At 42.9% G+C, this 19,908-nt stretch overlaps 1 protein-coding gene across 4 annotated transcripts in view; it reads left to right on the top strand.

Annotated features, from left to right (window-relative positions):
* PLPP4 (phospholipid phosphatase 4) overlaps positions 1-19,908 on the top strand; it is a 440,221-nt gene that overhangs the window by 127,683 nt on the left and 292,630 nt on the right. For 2 of the 4 annotated variants that reach the window (XM_061192616.1, XM_061192623.1), the window contains exon 3: positions 19,478-19,536. The gene's annotated coding sequence lies outside the window, so the exon portion shown is untranslated. Of the gene's footprint in view, positions 1-13,725; positions 13,789-16,274; positions 16,359-19,477; positions 19,537-19,908 lie in introns of those variants that run through there. The other 2 variants (XM_061192632.1, XM_061192643.1) reach the window with 2 other exon arrangements.

The following is a 19,908-nucleotide window of genomic DNA, read 5'->3' as shown; positions in this document are numbered from 1 at the left end:
CTCCTTCCTCCATCCCCCACAAAGAGAAAGAGGAATAAAAGAGGAAGAAGCTTACCTACAGTTTAGAGAGGTAAACATCTGAATTAACCCTTACGTGTAACACGTGTTATGATATGAGTCAATAAACCTCCTCATTGTTAAAGACATTTGGGTTAGGTTTTCTGTCCTCACAGCCGAAAACATCCTAATGCTACAGAATGTAGCATGTCAGGGCTCATCATGCAAGTGGGCAGGTCAGATGGAGGTCAGTGAGGCAAGATCCTGTGCTCAGGAGAGCCCATCCTATCCCCAGGCCAAGGGAATGGATCATGATTAGTCTAAAACCAACCATGGTAATTCCATTCCCCTTGTCAAATTGGTTGGCTTAGGCCAGTGGTTCTCAAACTGGAGCAAGAGAATCAGCCTCACCCCAGGATTTCGGATTCAGTAGGTCCAGGGTGGGCTGAGAAACAGCATTTCTAAGACTTTCCCAGGTACTGCTGCTGCTGGTCAAAGGACCACACTTTTGAGAACCACTGAATTAGGCCAGTGGAATGGTAAAGGGGGTAGTCTTCCAGGGGGCTCCTGGAGAAGACTTCCTGCATGTTAAAGAGACCAAAAAAGAGGCAGGGTTTTATTTGTTTGTTGCTCTTGGATATTGGTGTGTGAAAGTGGGCTGCCAGGAGCCCTCCTGTGACTGTGAGGACCGTAAGCCAGCAGGCTAATGCTGGCAGAGCAGAGAGCTGGTGAGAACGTGGGTCTGTGATGATGTCCTGGAGTTTCCGAATTGACCAGGCCTGAAGCTCTTTACGACTACACTTGATTTGTGAGGTTATAAATTTCCTTATTGGTCAAGTCATTAGGAATTAGGTTTTCTGTTTTTTCAGCTGTAAAAAACCCCCAAACTCATACATATACAAAATTTTAAGTTTATAATGCGTGTTGGCACATTGTCTTCCAAAAAGCTGCACCAATTTACACTCCCTTTAACAGAAAGTCAGAGTGCTTCCTTCCCTACACCCTTGTCAACACTGGGTAATAGCATTTTTAAAATCTGTACTAGTTTGACAGGTGAAAAATGACACCTCTTGGTGTTAAATTTGCATTTCCGTGATTACTAGAGAGACTGAGAATTTTTTTTAATATTCATTCTTCTTGAAGCAGATGCAGTGTAGACAAGAGACTGAGCTATAAGCATGATGTCTCTATGATAATCACCATTGATTACTTTTGGTTACTCAGTTGGGACTGAAAATATGTAGCTTAGGCTATTAACTCTGTTGCAAACTTGGGTCCACTGTCACACTTGGCAATAGCTGTGTTTGGGCAGAGGCTTCAAATCTGTCCTGATCACCTGCAAAAAGAAGAGTCTCATCCCCGAGTTTTATATTCCCCCTTTGGATCTTTTTAGCTTGAGTTATGTGCTTCTGTGGCTACCATTTCTCTCCTCTCCAAAGTGGTCAAGAGTATAAACAGTGCTGACAAAGGCTTCCTTTCTGAAGATGTGTTAAAAATTCATTCTAAAAGCAAGGGGAAATCCTTAGACACTTTGCTGCTTCATAAAGCAAAATGCAGCAGATGACTAAGGCCAGATACGTGTCAGGTTGAAGATCATTACTCACAGCAGGCTATTTGTGTACAACTATACCTCCAGCATCATGTATTAGAGTGATGGAGCTTTAGAAATGATGTTTCTGACAAGGAGGCGTGGAGGCTTGGAAGCTGGTACAGTTTCTGCCAGTTCCCAGAAACAAAGAATTGTCAGGATTCTTGCTCAAAGTCTGCTCCTGATGTATTTTTTCCCCTGTTTGTGTTTGAAGTTGGAGGCAGCTTGGTGAACAAAAGATTGTCTTAAGAAATATGGTTCTTCATTGGAGAGGTCAAAATGTTAGACTGAATAAGCCACAGTGAGGGCATAAATTGTGTTTTCTTTATTAAACACACACACACACACACACACACACACACAAACACTGCCTGGCACACACTCAGTGCTCAAACCTATATGCTGAATGAAGGAATGAAAGTACACAGACATCTCTGGGCATTGCCGTTCTCTCATTGATCTGTAGTATGATGAAATCTCTGTTACTGGTTTTGAATTGAAGCTCCCTGGCTCATCAAATAACTAAGTTGTTGAGATTATCCATGACGTTCGTGGGAAACTGGGGCTCCAGCCTGGCCAAAAGAATGATATTGGGGTGGCTTGTTGCCCAGGGATGAAGATTACTGGGTTGGCTGTTTGAACAAGGCTCACAGGATATCTGCTGCTTTTACCATGACGGGGCACCTGGGCATCAGCTGTGCGAACTAAAATCCCTGGTGTGGGGAAGCTCCTGGAGTGACTGCCTGTCAGGAGTGACTCACATTGACCAAGCACACAAAGCAGAGTCTTGATGAACTGACACCAAGGACTGTTATTGTGAAGAGGTGTCAGGCAACTGAATTGTGTGGCCAGAATGTTCTCTCTCGACGTGAAGGCACAATGGTAAGCCAGTTAGCATCAGGAGAGGTTGTTTGTCAAGTTAGAAAGTTAAAGAAGGACATGTCAGGCAGGGACAGAAGCACCTGGAAAGCACAGAGGTATGAGAGAATGTCTCCTGTTTGAAAAGCCACAGTTATTCCAGTATTATCCGTGGGTGAAGGACCAGGGTGGGCAAGCAGGAAAGGAAACTGAGGGAGGTAGGCAGGGGATAGATCACGAGTGATGTGGATCACGTGCAAAAAGTTGGAGTTTTTTCCCTCCTCCCACTCCCCACAGAGAGAAATCCCTTTATTTATGTCTATTATAAAAGCAATACATGTCTATTACAAAAAAATATAGTTAAGCAAAAAGAACAAAAAAATCACCAACCATCCCTTCCACCCAAAGATGACCAATCTTATGTCTTGTTACTTGTTCTTCTATGTATGAACAATAAAATGCTATTTTCGAATTAGACTTTTCATTTAACAGTATATCCCGAACATATTTTGTATGTCGGTTTACATATTTCTGCCGTATCTTGTAAAATGATACAAAGTATCTCCTTGCATGTACAGATAAAAGTGAGTGGTGGCCATTTAAGTTATTCCAACTTTTACCTATTATAAATAATGCTGTGATGAATCACCCTTTGCCTGTATCTTTGGCCTATGACTGCTGATTTCCATAGGATAAATTTCCGTAAGTGAGATTGGTGTGTCAAAGGGCATAAATAGAGTTCAGACTTTTTGTCATATCCAAACCCTTTCCAACATTTTCTCAGAAGCAGCCTCACAGCACAGAATAGTAAACACATTCTGAAGGCTGAGTCCATATAGCCAGCCAGGAACAACGTTATTTTAAGGTCTTCGGTTTCATCCCAAAGTTTTATACAACCTTTTCAAAGTAACTCCATGTTATATATACATTAAAAGAGAGTTTTCCCTCCCAAGTTTTTAAGTAAAATCATAGCTTCAGGACGACGTGCTGTATTTGTTCTTTAGCTTCCTGTAGAACTAAGAGTTGGCACGATGCTTAGTATGCACTGGGGAGGTGTACCCCAGCATTAGAAGCTTGATGTAGATGCTGAGGATGCTGAGATGCTGAGGATTTCCACTGGACAATGACGTGATCAGATGGTCAGATTGGCAGGTGGAGGGAGGCATCTGGAAGGCGCTGGGGCGGGAAGCTTGGGAAGTGGTTACTGGAAGATTGAAGGGGAGCTGTGCTGAGGCTGAGATGGAGCGATTGTGGTGGAAGTGGAGAGGAGGGATGGAAAGAGCGAGATAGGGTGGTTACCCTTTGCCTAACTGGTTATGAAGAATGAAGGATACGGAGGAATCTAGGATGATATGTATGTTTCCGTTTTAATCTGACAAATGATCAAGTGAGAATTTTGTTCCTTCCCATCACGTTTTACCTTGACCAACAGAAAAGCTCCTTGGTCACTTAATGGTCAGTAACCGTATTTGTATTACTTGTGGTGGTTGACTTAGCTGGTTTTGATATTCTGTTTCTGGAAGATGTCTCTGATACATATTTGGAACGAGGCAGTGCATAATATGTAGGTAAGTAACAAATAAATACAACCTGGCTCTTAATCTAGGCAAGTCCTTTCAATGGGTGACATGAACCCAAGGGGAAAGAACAACCAAGCATTTGGATTAAAGCCATGCATAATGGGGCAGGAGAGGGCGGGAATTGGTTGTGAATTGAATGGACAGACCTCTAATCTCAGATACACTGGTCTGATACACTGATACTTTTAAAGTATTTAAATTTTTAAAACTCAATTCAACCAAGCAACTCTTTCCTCAGTTCTCCCTGTTTACCATTACCAAATAGCCAGTTTTACTAATTTTTGACACTTCTTTAAAATGTATGAGATAAGCTCATTGGAAATCTGCTTTTAGTCTTAATCTTATTTTATTTTAAATAGAGCTTTGAGTTGGAGTTCTGGAAGCTTTCAGCTTTCCTTTGATTGGATTTGATTCTTGTGGGGTAGCCCCTCATTTACTTGTGCCTTTTTAATCTTCATTTTTATTTTCTCTTCTCTTCTGTTAACTTCTGGAGACAGAAAACAAGGCTCTAGCTTGATGCTGGGGTACTTGAAGCCTGAGACTTGGAGAAGGAGCTACTTGTCCTGAGGCAGGCATAGGATCTTCATTCTTTATTTCCCTTTATTAAGAAATGTTTTCCCCTTTTTTTAAAAAAAAAAAAAATTGTATTTATTTATTTATTTTTGGCTGCGCTGGGTCTTCGTTGCTGCGCACGGGCTTTCTCTAGCTGCGGCGAGTGGGGACTACTCTTCGTTGCGGTGCATGGGCTCAGTAGTTGCGGCATGTGGGCTCAGTAGTTGTGATGCTCGGGCTTAGTTGCTCCGCAGCATGTGGGATCTTCCCGGACTAGGGCTTGAACCTGTGTCCCCTGCATTGGCAGGCGGATTCTTAATCACTGTGCTACCAGGGAAGTCCCTCTCCTTTCTTAATGTTATCCCGAATTTTATTTTCAAAATTGCAAAAAGTAAATTGGATTTCCTCCAGTGATAACGCAAAAGATGATCCTGTGCCTCTCTGCTCTCTCCCCACCTCCCTTCCTTCTCTCCTTTTTTTCTTTCATTTTTTTGCTCTTTTGTTTTTTCTTAGGGGGATACTGACTACCCACTTTTTACCAACACTATATGTACCCCTAAAGAAAGGTCAATCCCAGCTACTCAACCTTGTCTGAGCTTCCCCATCACTAGCTATGTTTTTTTTTGCTGAGATCCTTCAGGAAGAATTGTTGTCATGCACAATATTTGTGTTTAGTTGTGCTTATCAATTCAACTGTTGAAAATCAGCAGCTAATTCTTTGTAAACAGAATCTCTGTGTCTTGTCCCCAAGAATTACAGAGGAGACTATTCTAGAAAATATAGATTATTGCTCAGATGATTCACATACTGATATATTGATAGCTACAAAAGAAGAACTTTTTATGCCCCTCTCATGTTTCCAAGAGTGTGGACAACTCATCAGTTACTAAAGTAAAATAAAAAAATATATATAGATTTTAAATGTGCTCTCTGACCAACTTGAAAAGGTGTCAAAATTTTGTGAAAAAATATTTGGAAGTTATATTGTCCTTTGAGTGTCTCATCAAACTTAGTTGTCTGATATTTTGCTACTATTGATTCAGTGATGCGTCTCTCTGGTATGGAGGGACTAAACATGTAATAAATGTAACATATTTTAATAATTAAGGGAAGCAGTTTGTCCTAGTTAGGACGGTATATACTTATTATAAGGGTCTCTGGAGCCATTCTGTTTTCAGATTCATCCTCCAGTTATTTAATTCCTTAAAACCATAGACAAACATTGTATAAACTAGTAAATCTTTCTAAATATTGCCTTGTCGCAAAAACTTTCATTGGTTATTTTCCAGATCAAGTGGAAATAATTAAATAAAATAACCCCAAATTATTAAACAAAACAAAACTTCTAATTATCTGGACCATTCCCTGATGAAGCAAAAAGAGTTCCAAGTTCATTCTTGAGATCTGAGGCAGGCAAACTATTTGGTTTCCTTCAAGGCAACTCACAGGCAAACAGAGTTAGATGGTGTCTGTACTAGCACAGTTTTTATACTGATGAAAAGGACCTACGTAAATACCAATTCAAAGGAGAGAAACATGGTTTGGGAAAAAACAGGGAAGTATGTTTCTGAGACAATGTCAGTGTGTTGAGTATCAGCTGGACCCAAAGAGGGTGTCGTTCATGACCTGGTGGGAGGTCTAGGGAGAATAATGCATTGGAAACTGAAGATGGAAGAGGCTGGTGATATTTCTTTGATTTTTATGAGGTTCCAGAGGTAAGAGTTATAACCAGGCATTCCCTATTGTAGACCTTTGCCAGTTTATGCCCTGATGTTGCAATGAATCTCCAGAAGGACTAAGCATGGGCAGGTGTTATTATTAAAGCTAATTAAATCACCCTGAGTTATAGCTTATCCCGGGCATTATCTAGCAGAATGATCATAATAAAGTCTGGAGAAAATAAATAGATGAGGATTGGTTAAGCAAGCAGTTCCACTGGTTTTTCTTTCACTTCAAAAACAAGTCCTCCCCAAATACCAGAAATTATTAAGTCTCACTCACTGTGCTTTGAATTTTAGTAGTAATGCGTAATTGCAGTCTTACCTGTGTTTATCGTGGAGAAGCAGGAACTGATTTTCTTGTCTAGTTTGTTTTTTTTTAATCACATTTGCCAAGGTAATTAAATAAGAGGTTAAATCACAATAAATGTCCTGGGGCACTATAGTCACATCTTAGATGTGAGATAGCAGTGTCCCTCTTTCTACATCTCAATATAGCAAAGTCATTGATGGCTGAGGGACAGGCAGGGAGCAGATTAGTTTTCTAGGCTCTAAACAATAACTACATAATGGTTTGAAATGAAAATGCAAGTTAAATATCATCATTATAACAAAAAAAGGGAGATGTAATGAACTCAAAAGCATCATCCATAGGAAAACAATTTAAAGTGTTCACTTAAAATACAGCCAGTTTGGGGAGGCAATGAGCAGGGGAAGAATTTTGGAGCAAATACATTTCTTACTGAGGAATAATTGACACACAACATTATATTAGTTTCAGATGTACAACATAATGATTCGATATTTGTATATAATATGAAATGATCATCACAAGTCTAGTTAACATCCATCACCATTCATAGTTACAAAAATTGTTTTTCTTGTGATGAGAAATTTTAAGATCTGCTCTCTTAGCAACTTTCAAATACGCAATACAGTGTTATTAACTACGTTTGCCATGCTGTATGGAGCAAACACATTTGAAAGTTATGTAGTATCAGATTTTGTGTGTGTGTGTGTGTAAATGGATGCCTGGGTCATATATATGTATATGTGTGTGTGTGTATATGTACATACACACACATATATATATATACACACACGTGCATACATGTAAAGTTATAAGTATATTGGCAAAAATGAATGAAATAGAGGACATGGTTAATTATATTAATTTTTAAGATCCATGTACCTTGCCAAATAATTCACTTGGCTGGATATGGCATGGGGAAAATGTTTGAAATGAATTGCTGGGTTCTGCTAAGCCTGTGGTGGTTGTTAATTTTACATGTCAACTTGGCTAGGATGTAGTACTTAGTCTAAGTGTTGCTGTGGAGGTATTTTTGTAGACATGGTTAACATCCACAGTCTGACTTTAAGTAAAGGAGAGAGTGGGGTGGGCCTTATCCAATCAGATGAAGGTCCTAAGAGCAAAAACGGAGATTTCCCGGAGAAGAAATTCTGCCTCAAGACTGTAGCATCCTGCCTGAGTTTGCCAAGCATCACAGTCACAAAATCCAATTAAAAAAAATAGATCCCTGTATGTATATAGAATACGTACATGTATGTATATTTGTACATATCCTACTCCCTGGTTCGGTCTCTCTGGGGAACTCTGGTTGATACCGTCTCAGTTAGCCTTCCATATATCAGACAGTTTCAATCCTCCTTATACGTTTCTTGATTTGAATCTGAATTTTCAGTGACCTCATTTGATCATATTTAAATTATTTTACATTAATTTAAACCCAAATATTAAAATATGGATGGAATTCTGAAAAAGGGTTTTATCAGGGAGGAAGGTAACTGAGGTAACACAGTGAAATTCCGTGCTGTACTTTTTCTTCAGAGATCCGAATTTGGGATTTTTTTTTTCTTTGAGGTCTACGTTCTGATCTAGAAATCCAAGGCAGGCATTTCTATGGTAATGTGATTTAGGCAGCTTTTAGATTTTGTGTGCATATATTTAAGAGAAATATGGTGTGGTCAGTTTTCTTTCAAATGGAAATAGATAGAAAGCCAGGAGTTTTGACTTCTGCCAGAGGTTTTGAGTTCTGTGGTGTGAGGCATTAAATGAAAACTGTGTCTCTGCTCACAACGTTTCTGACCTCAAACGTGTGGGTTTTCTACACCAAGCAATTTTCCAGTTCTCTGAGGACACCAACGAGGTATCCTACAGTTGAATTCAATTCTGACGTTAACTGCCCGGCATTAGAGCAGACCCCATAGGTTCAGAGCTCAGATCCACAAGACTCAGATGCCAATTGCAAATAGTGGGTCGCCAGGTTACCCACACCTTGTGTGACTTGGCTACACATCCGGAGTTCCCAAGACCCCCTCCTCAGGTCCACTAATTTGCTGTAACAGCTCACAGAACTCAGAGAAATATTTTATTTACTATTACCAGTTTGTTATAAAGGATATTACAAAGGATACAGATGCACAGCCAGATGAAGAGGTGCAGAGGGTAAGGTCCAGAGGAGTACCAATGCAAGAGCTCCTGTCCGCACAGTTTGGGGAGGGACATGATTGCATTCACCACCCTGGAAACTCTCTGAACCCCTTTATTTCTGGTTTTTATGGAGATTCCATTACGTAGGCACAATTGACTAAGTCATTGACCACTGGTGATTCTTAACTCAACCTCCAGCCCCTCTCCCCTTTCTGGAGGTCAGGGGGTGAAGCTAAAAGTTCCATCCCCCTAATCACACGGCTGGTACCTCTGGCAACTAGACCCCTTCCTGAAGTTATCAAAAGACATTCCTATTACCCCTGTCACTAAGAAAATTCCAAGGGTTTTAGGAACTCTGTGCCAAGAACCAGGGAAGAAGACCAAATATATGTTTATTATGTCACAATATCACAGTGATAGTTTTAAATTTGCTACCCTACAATAAAAAGAAAAAGCTTGCCAGAAGTGATATGACTAAAAACCAGATGATATTTTAGATAAATGCGCTAATCAGTCAGCGAGGGTCTGCCATTTACCCATTTCCCTTGCTGCAGGCTTCTGGGTGAGGAACGCCAGCCTGCCTGGAGCAATGGTCAGGAGGTCGTGGACCGACCCACCCTCATGGGCCGCGAGTTGGAGGATGACCACACGCCTCTTGGGATCAGCCTGCTTGCAGGGAGGGTGTGTTCTGTCCACCCTCTGCTTTCTCCTGGGTGGTGAGGGGCCCCCACGGTGCTGAGCTCTGTGTGTGCCTGAGCTGTCAGTTTATTTCTAGAATAAAGGATTCAGAGCCTCACTGTAGTCGCACTGGAAAGCCATGCCATCCAGCCCAGCATTTACAGTAAGAGAATGGAGTAGATGTGGCATTTTGATCTCTGTGTGTCGGTTATCTGGGTCTTATTTCTCAATGAGTTCCTAACTCCAGAGGAGAAGAAAAGAAATGTCATTTGTTAACTCCCTAAAGTCCCAACAGTATTAGCCCAACAGTTCTTGAGCGCTGTACCAGATGGGGTCTCCACTAAACAGAAACCACCCCTGCTTAATTTCAGCAGAAAAGGAATGTATGGGAAGGAGATCAGGAAGCAAAATGGGAAGACAGGGCCCCTTCATTTGGGTTATGGCCGGGAGCAAGGGCAGTTGGCAGCCAGAACACATGGTCACCCACAGTTCCAGTCTGGTTAGGGTCCCCGGATGCCCACTGGCCCTGACACCTAGGACATGGCCTGTGGCCCCTGGACCTGAGATGCAGCCATGGTCACCAACAGAATGGAGTCTACGCTGCCCTCTCCTTTTCTACTTCCCTCACTCCTGAGTCACAGGTTTAGGATGGGGCATCTGAATGGCTGAGCTGAAGTCACCCTTCCACTGCCTCAGGGACAGTGGGAGCAAGTGATTAGCCTTTGATGCTTGACTTTTGTAGCAGGAGGTCCTTATCTCAAAAGAGGGCATTAAAATAAACCAGCGAAGAAAAATCAACGAACATCACTAACCAGGGCTGGGTTCGCACATTAAACTTCATAGTTATTATCATTATGCCCACTTGGCAGATGGAGACATTGAGCTTTAGAAAGGTTATGTGCCTTGCCTATGGCCACACAGCTAACAAATGGATTAAAAAAAGGTGGAAGGTGGTTTCAAACTCAGATCTGTCCAAGTTCAAAGAACGAGTACTGAGCTGCACCAACAATTGCCCCTGTGATCTTAATTTTCATTCGGTGTATTTAGAGAAACCCTTTACTATATGATTAATGCCTCCTGGTCTTGGTGGTCTGCAAAACAATCTCAAACCAAAATGGCTCATCTCCTAAAGGCTTTCCAACTTTTTTTTTTTTTTTAAACTTGGCAAGAACATCTTCTCACCAGATAGTTTAGCAAAATCTCTTAACTTTAACCTGAGGCTGTGCGTATATTTTTTGGTTTTGGATTAAAAGTGTTCTCTCTGTTGCTGAGTCATCTCTTCAATGTTTACTTGATGCTAGACCTTGCCATTCAGTGCAGGGAGGTGAAAAGATTAGAAATTGTAAATCAAAGCCTAACCATATCCACCCCAGAAAAATCTCATCATCACGAAAAGCCTCCTCCCAAGCCCTGAAACTGCCTCCTTCTTGCCTTCTCTCCCTGTGCTTTTATTGCATGTCCGATAAATTGCAAGAGTTACTCTCTTGAGCATGTCTGGAAACTTAGCAGATGGAAATAGTTATGTTTAATTAATTCCCCTGATGTATAAGATAGTGTTAATTTTAAAAAAACCCATTCTGCATTTGCCTCCCATGTGATTTGGCCTCCTCTTTGCTCATCACTGTGTTTTTGGAATTGAGTACAGTGCAGGTGAAGCCTGGAGGATGCCAGGAGGCATCCCAGGCACAGATCACAGGGTTTACTGTCTCAGGAGGCCATCTCGTTCCGCTTAGCTGGACCCCCACCCAGAAACCTGAGACATCACCCCTCCCGGAAGGGGGTCCCCTCTGTGACTGCACTGACCACAGCATCCAAAGGAGGAAAATCAGTGCAACAGATGCTCTGTCCACAGATGTCAGAGGAGTAAGTAGGTAGAAGAGCACAAGTGGCAGGAGTGGGCATAAAAGCTGGTCACGATGGCTCAACATGCTTCCAGCTGTAATCTGGGGACAGAACCCAGCTTGAAAACAAAAAGAGAAGTAATAAGATAGTAAATTTAGCTATGAATAATGTAGACTCAAAAAATGGTGTCATAAGAAAAATGGGAGTTTATTTTTCTCATCTAAAGAGAAATCTATAAGGTGGGAAGTACACGTATGAAAGGAACTTATCAGGGACCCAGGACTCCTATACCTTTCTGTTCTGTCATTCTTAGTGTATGACTTTGAATCTTAAGGTGGCCTCTTGCGCACAAACTGGCTGCTGGATCTTCAGCTGTCACATCTTAAGTTCCAGGCAGGAAGAAGGATAAGAAGGGTAAAAGGTGCATATCAGTTGGATTAGCCTCTTCCTGCTCCTCCTTCTGCGTTCTAGGAAACTTCCCCAGAATCTCTATCTCCTGTCATCTACTCAATACTCTCTTTCTGCTGTATGTCACAGACCAGAACTTGGTTGTTCATAGGCCAAAAATATGGCTACTCCTCTCTGCAGGGGATGCTGAGGGATATAGGTTTTTTTAGCTGGACATATTGCCTTTTTTAGCTGGACATTTCCCCTAACATTAGGCATTAGGGGAAATCAATATGCTCTGTGGGGTAGCTTGAGGAATTTGCCAAGTTGTCTTCTCTCCTGGTGCTGTCATTTATAAAATTATCAAAGCAAACTTTGGCATACAAGTTTGCTATGAGCTGACCTCTCTACTTGTCTCAAATTTTACACTGTTTTTTCTGTCCCCCGCCCCCCAATAGCTCTCTTTCCAGGTCTCTGTGTGGCTGGCTTCTTAAGTGTCACCTTTTCATGGAAGCTGTTCCTGAAATTTAATGCTCCTGCCTGCCCAGTCACTCTCTGATCACACCACTCTATTTTATTTTCTTCTTGCCACTCTCAACCTGGGACAGGTTTATTTGTCTGTGGTCCATGTCTCCTCACCAGAATATAATCCCCTGGAGAGTAGGCACTTTGCTTCTCTTGTTCGGACATTTCAAAATTTCTGTAGAAACATAATTTATGAGCTTACCTGAATTTGAAAAGAAATGACATTTTACAAATCACTGCAATGGCAATTACTTCTTATGTGACGATGAATGAAGAACAATAGCTTGAAGAATGCTGGATCTCTGGGGTCTCTCTTGAGCATATGATCTGCCTCACTGCTCTACATTTGCCCCCAGCTCCTGGTTCAGATTTGGACCTCAACCAAATTGCAAGTTAGCACCTGACTTTGACCCCCAGGGTCACTCTAGAAGAGAAGGAAACTTGACTACAAAATCCCAGTAAGGTACAGGTGTGCCAGGCACCCGTGCTCTGTGATGGTGGGAATGATGGCTGAGTCTGTGGTCAAGAAGAGATGGATACATCCCTCTGACGGATGGTGGCCGTCCCTGGAGTGCTGAGGATTCAGGAAACGATTCCAGGCCTGGGCCTGGGGAGGCAGCTGTGGGGAGGTTCAGGCTGGCATCTGGCCTGGCAGGGCTGAGAAGCAGCTGAGATTCAGCTGTGGAAGTCAGCAGGAGTGCTCCATGCAGACAAGAAGTGGAGCAAGGCCCTCGCCTCCCCAACTTCCCGCAGCCCTTGGATGTGGGAAAGGCCTCCTAAGCCTGCACTTCTCTTAGGCGGTCCCTTCTAGGGACATATTTACATGTTCATTTTCTGCTTTCTGAAGCCTGGAGCCTTCATCATTATACATTTGGTGTGGGAAAGGGTAAAATGCCTCTATCAGTCAGGGTTCTGCAGAGAAAGAGAAACAGAACCAGTAGGTTCTCCAGAAAAAACAGAACCAGTAGGGTGTAGGATAAATATCTATACTTATATCTGTATCTATCTCTATACATATATATGAAATATGTAATATACACACATATATGCATGTGTGTAAATGCATATATGCAAATAGATGCATGTACACATATGTATCTAAATATTAACATACATGTATGTATATATTTACATACCTGTATATGCAGAGAGAGAGAGAGAGTTATTTCAAGGAATTGACTTATGTGATTGTGGAGGCTGGCAAGTCCAAAATTTGCATGGCAGGTTGGAAATTCTCAGGCAGGAGCTGATGCTGCAGTCTTGAGAAGAGTTTCTTCTTTCTCAGGAAACCTCAGTTTTTGCTAAGTCCCTTCCACTGGTTGGATGAGGCCCACCTACATTATCAAGGATAGTCTCCTTTACTTAAAGTTAACAGATTGGAGATGTTTACCCCCTCTACCAAATACCCCACAGCAACATCTAGACTAGTGTGTGATTGAATAACGGGGAACTGTCAGCTAGCCAAGTTGACACGTAGGAGTAATCCTCCCAGTGCCCCTGGGAAGAGTCCTGACTCGGCCCTGTGCTTCGCCCTCTGCACCTCTGAAGGAGGAGGACAGCATCACGGTCACATTTCTGCCTGACCGAATATTCACACACTTCAACCAGGAGGTGAGTGACACCCCTCCCCACGTCTCCTGCTTAGTTTGAAGCCCTGGGTGCAGCAAGAACCGTGCCACAGAGCTGTGGGCGTTCCAGGGAGTGTTGCCCTGCAGCCGTGCTTCTCAAAGCTGATTTCCCTGGCCACCTGCATCAGAATCACCAAGTGTTGTTAAAGTGCAGATTTCCGGGCCTGTCGGTACAGCTGAATCGGAACTCTGGCACTTTGCACACGCTTCCAAGGTGTTTCAGAATCATTTCCATTCATGAGTCAGTAAAGATCTTGTGGTTTCACCATCCAGCAAATTTCTCTCAGGCTGGGCTGAAATGTATTATTTTAGGGTAATTTTCCTGGGATATTAATGCTTAATGATTTCCTTTAAACTTTTTTCCCCTTTGAATCCAATTTCGCAGAGCCAATTGAATAATTCAAGTTCACGTAATTTTCTAGAGATAGCCTCCCATTCTTTCCTTGGAGATGGATGTGGGCGAGAAACAGTTAAGTGGAAAACTCACTTCTCTCCTTCTCCAAGCAGCTCTTTGCAGGCATGAGCGTTCTGCAGAAAACTCAGTGCCTTTGTGATGGAGAGTGTGCACTTATTTTATTCCCACTGGGTACCGGGTATGGGTCTGATTTCTATGTGGGAGCTTCTTCCTCTACTTGCCTGGGGCTGCCTAGTTTGAGCCTCCTCAGCACCCCAAAGCCCAAATCCTGCAGTTTGTGCATAATTCCAATATTCATTTGAGATTCAATTTATTTCCATGTAATATGCATGTACCTACTATGTGTAAGCATCATGCTAGGCTCTGGAGGAAGAGGAGGAAACAGATAACAAACGTAATGAAAAGGAGGTCCCTGCCGTCTGGGAGCTGTGGACCAATTGAGAGAGACATTATTAAACAGCCAATTAGAGTGCAAGAAAATATCAAGTCAGTCTAAGAGGAGGAACAGACTGCTCCCTTCACAGAGGAGGGGGGAGGCTGTATGGAGGCAGTGTCATCGCTGCAGGATGAGAGGGAGCAAGTCATCCAGAAGTCAAATGGGACCACAGTGGGGAGAGCAGGAGGGTTGACAACCATGGCAAGCCCTCTGTGCATAAAAGATGTCAGGCTGTATTTTTGTAACCGGTTTTAGCTTGTACATCTGGACTGTGGAGATGAATGGGCTTTGAGAAGCTCAGTACCTGGAACAGAGGCTGTTAAATGATCACTGTTCAGTGTGCGGCCAGCTGTGCTGACCGAACCCTGGGCCAGCTGCTCTCAGATCTTCTCTCTCGTCGTCACCGCAGCCAGCATGCTGCCCGCAAGCTTCCGGGACTGACAAATGGAGCAAGAAAAGCAACCTCCCAAATCCAGTTTCCTCAGAAAAGAAAGGACGTTCTGCCAAAGAAGGGGTATTGGATAGACAACCTGTGACCTCTGAAATGTCTGGGTTCTGTCTTCCCAAGTAACAGGCACTCCCGACCTTTGAGGTGCTGGGCATGTGAGCACTTTGCCTGAGGTGGGGGATGGGAATTCTTTCAGTTCCACTGCCCTCCTTTTCAGAGTGACTTCAGACCTCAAGAGCTGCACACCTGCCTCGGAGAGAAGAGGGGTTTCTATCCCAGATCCCTGCACTGGCTTTGAAATCAGGTGTGGCTCTAAACAGGGCAGGACAGATGCTCTCCTGATGGTCCAGTTGATTTTTCAGCTTCAATCCTGTTAACCTAATGCTACCCCTTGGGTTGTTGAATAATCCCCACCAGAGTCTTCCGTACCTCCTTAACTTCCGTTTGAGAGATTTATGTTTGAGTTTGGGCACGTTGTTACCGTGTGCAGGCACTCAGCAGTGTTTGCGGATTAAGACTGATGACATGGGCAACCACCTACACAGATTGCTTAAAAGTCATTAATTCATGACATTAACGTGTTTGACGGATTTCATCAGATACGAATCAACTCATTTCCGGGAGGGTGGGGACATGTTGCTTCCAGCGTTTCCACATGACAGATCACCAAGTGATGGGTTTTCCTGAGAGTGGTCCCTCTACCACCTGCTCCTCAGGAACCCAAGGAACTGGTTCAAACTGCAGATTCCAGAGATGCACCCAGATGAACGGAATCAGGCTCTCTGGGAATGGGACCAGGAACCTGTATATTTATCAAGCTCCCCAGGTGAAGTTTGAGGGCCCTGCCCTGGAGTTTCCCTATGCTGCTCTTTGGCTCTTCCAAGGATAGCAACATACAAGAGGAGGCTCTCTGGTCACTTGAGAGATGTGTGGCTCGCTAAGAAGTTGCTTTGCTGGGTGCACAGTCAGGCAATTCAGAATCAAGGAATGAGGACGGACAGAGAGGAAAGAACAGAAAGACACAGGAGGACCCAGCCCACACTGCTCACTAATTTTGTAGCAGTGATGGGACCAAAGGTTTGAACTTTGCTGTATCTTGGGATCCTCCAATCAGGTCAAGGGGGAGGAGCCAGCAAGCCTGGAGTTCGTGAAAATAGTGCCCCTGAGACTTGAGACTGGAGGGTGGATCAGAGTCACTTGGAGGGCTTGTTGAACCGCAGTTTCTTGGGCGCCACTCCCAAAGATTCAGATTCAGTAAGTCTGGGGAGGGACCAGGCCAAACAGCGGGGCCCAGGTGTGGGGTGCAGATGCAACTTCTTATGAAGGAAACAGAGCTCTTGATCCTGAATAGGATGGCTCTTTTGGGGGGTGTAGAGGAGAAAAAAAAAAACCCTTTTCTCTCCAACTTCCTAGATTCTCTGGCTAGGGCCCTGGAAATTAAACTGACTGATTAACAAGAGAAAACCAGAGCTTATAGCACGTGCAATATGCATACACACGGAAGAAATTCAGTGCTGAGTAACTCAGAGGGGTGGTTAGAACTTAGGCTTATATAGTTAACATCTGAGCAAAGAACAATAAACGTGTAGAGAAGTGACAAGGAACAGGAAAAGGGCTTTAGGCTTCCAAGGGTAGCAAAGAGTGGGAAGGCAAATATGTGGGGAGAACTAAGAGAAAATAAGGATTATTTTGGTAAGGTTTGTTATGTAGATTCCTCTGGGTGCCATCTCTGGGCTGGTAAGTTCTCTCCAGTGATTAAAAGTCTGAGTCTGCTTTTAGGCAAATGTGGGGCAGGCAGAGAGCTTTTTTGGCATTAGCTTTTTCTCGGTAGTCTCCAACTCAAAAACTCCTTACACCAAAGTGGTGTATTTTGGGGTTGCATAGTCTGATCCGCTAGAAGGGCCATGCTCACTCTTGGCCCCATCTCTGGATTTCCTCTCTCAGAACTCCTTGTGGCCAGAGTCAACCTGGTGTCTTCTAAGACGAGTGTCCCTCCCCTCATTCTGTGCTCCATAAGGCAGGGGTCCCCAACCCCCGGCCATGGACGTGCAGTGGGCCACGGCCTGTTAGGAACCGGGCCCAGCAGCAGGAGGTGAGCGGCGGGCGAGCTAGTGACGCTTCATCTGCCGCTTCCCATCGCTCACATTACCGCCTGAACCACATCCCCCCTTCCCCAACACCCAGGTCCGTGGAAAGATTGTCTTCCACGAAACCAGTCCCTGGTGCCAAAAAGGTTAGGGACCACTGCTGTAAGGGATTGTGCCTAGACTGGGTTTCTGGAGAAGATAACATTAAAGGACATGCCCAAGCTCATATTCTGCGTGGGTTTTAGACCTTGGAGAGATCTTAGCAATCACCTCCAAGGCAGTGCTCCTGCACCATTTAACATTTTTGTTGTTGATCTGGGACATTGTTAATTGATCTCTGCACTTTTTCCCACCAGGCTTGGATGCAGCCTCACAATCCTTTCAATACAATACCAAGTTTGATTTATTTAGGGTGATGCTTATTTATGACCTAGATCTAACCAAACTTCAGCTTCTACTTATGGAGACATGGAGGCTCGAGGAGGAGAAATGACTTGCTTAAAGCACAGAACTGGGTCTGGGAATACCGGTACCTTGGCTCTAGGCTGAGGTTTTTTTCTTGCCTTAGTAAATGTTTAGTTTTTAATAATATTTTCCAGAAATCTTTGAATTGGAGCATAAATTTTAATAGCTAAAATATAAATTATATGGAATATAATATTTTTTCCTATAGCCTGGAAATTTCCTAAATGTTATAAAAAATTATAAAGGACTGAGTATCTAAATAAACATTGTTAAGTGGTAAGTCGAAACATTGGCAACCTGTTAAATTCTAAAAATAATGAGTAGATTCTGCACTATCTATAATTTAGGGTTGTAACTAGTGGTTCATTTATTTCACTAAAAAGAGGGGAACAAGATAGCTTAATTTGCAAATACTCAAGTACCTGCCATTTGCAAAGAACAGAGCATGTATCACCTTGTTGAACCCTCATCTCCCACATCATTTTGATGTGCTATCAGCCCCCAATGTGTACACTTGCTATGATTCGCACTGAATTTACAGTTCTCACATGGGGAAGCTGCATTCCTTATGAACATTAACCAAAAGGTTGCAGGGTCATGTCCAAAGTGGAGAACTGGCTAAGTCCAGCATAGAAAGCAGAGGTTGGTAGAAAGACCTCTCACTCCTAATGCTGGCCGAGGAATTAGGAATTCCTTCCAGCTGTCACACTGAATGCTGCTTTGTCTACTTTCCATCATTCTTAGACATCAGGAAGAAGAATTTAGAAACTCAGTGGAGGTGATTCCCACGGGAGGTGGCAGGAGGTTGTACTTGAGAATCCTGCCACAGACCTTACATCAGCTCCTCAGCTAACCTCACCATTCTTCATTCTCATTTCATCCTTAACCCCACTCTCCTCTCTCTCTGTGGTTGTTACTTCTTTGCCAAGCCCTCAAGGTGGATTAATTTGTAACTTTAATAATGTGGTAAAGAACCTGGAGTTATTTTGCTTGGAAAAGGTGTATAAAGAAGGCTGCATAATTTTTGTTTCGTGTTTCCCCATAAGCAGCCCATCTACTTACTCATCATTGCTTTTGGAATTTTAGCCTTTGCATTGGGAAAGTGCTCGGATTACTTTAAGCTTCAGGGATAATTAAGTCTATAAAATGCATGTTTGTTGCTTTTTTGGTTGAAAGTAGTAAAAAGAGGAGAAAACTGGAAAATGGGATGAAAATGTTCTAGAAAATTAACTCATAGTAGATCTGTTAAAAATTCTGTAGGGGTATTAAGACACAGTTTCCCAAGGCTGCTTCTGAATAAGAAAAAATAGAATGCATTATAGTAATTTGAAAAGAGAATCTTCTTGTTGAAGAAAACATAATTTCTGACCTTTCATTTATTCTTAGCTTTCCAATATAATACCCTACGCATAATACATACACGTGCGCACGCGTGCATGCGCGCGCGTGCACACACACACACACTCTGAGAGACCAACTGGGAAAAATTTTGCTGGCTAAGGAAGTCAAGGTCTTACAGATAGTCTATTAAGATTTCAAATTCACATACAGGAGCTTTGTATTAATAAATGGAAGTGGATTCTTTACTTGAGCTTGAATAAATTGGAAACAATTTAGAATTAAGATTGGAAAACCATGCTTTTTCTTCCCTTTAGATCGAATTCAGACTTGCTTTGAATTGAGCACTGAATAGTCCCATAATGTTTGTATTAGTTTATGCCTTACAAACTGTTTTCCCATTCATTATAGCTTTGGATCTTCCTGCAATTCTAAGTCACATAGTGTGGTGATCGTGATTATTTTTTTCTCTCCATGTTACAGATGAAGAAACAGTGCTCCAGAGAAACTGATGACTGTTCAGCGTGAAGCAGCCAGTAGTGGTAAGGCTGGACATTGAATCCAAGTTATCATCACATTTTGTTTGTTACTGTCTAGTATCGACTGTTTGCTCTGGGTTGGGTGCCAGACTGGGCACAGGGGCCAAAGGCGATAGAAATAGTCTGACTACAAGGAGCTCTCAACAGTAGAAGTACAGAGTGTACAAACTATGTGAAACTGTTGGACTGGGAAGGATTTGCCGATTGATTCTGTCCAAGGGGAGCTGAAGGTCCTATAATGCTCCCCAGAATGATAGTCCCCCTGGGGGTTGACGATGAGTGGGGTCGTTGGGTGGGGAGTTAGAGGACAAGAGGGCAAAGGAAGGGAGACACAAATGTCCAGTGGCTGGGAAGACACAAATAGTCCAATGGGAC

The sequence above is a fragment of the Eubalaena glacialis genome, chromosome 1 (assembly GCF_028564815.1).
Source record: "Eubalaena glacialis isolate mEubGla1 chromosome 1, mEubGla1.1.hap2.+ XY, whole genome shotgun sequence".
Taxonomy (NCBI): domain Eukaryota; kingdom Metazoa; phylum Chordata; class Mammalia; order Artiodactyla; family Balaenidae; genus Eubalaena; species Eubalaena glacialis.
This window is presented reverse-complemented; position numbering and strand designations above follow the sequence as displayed.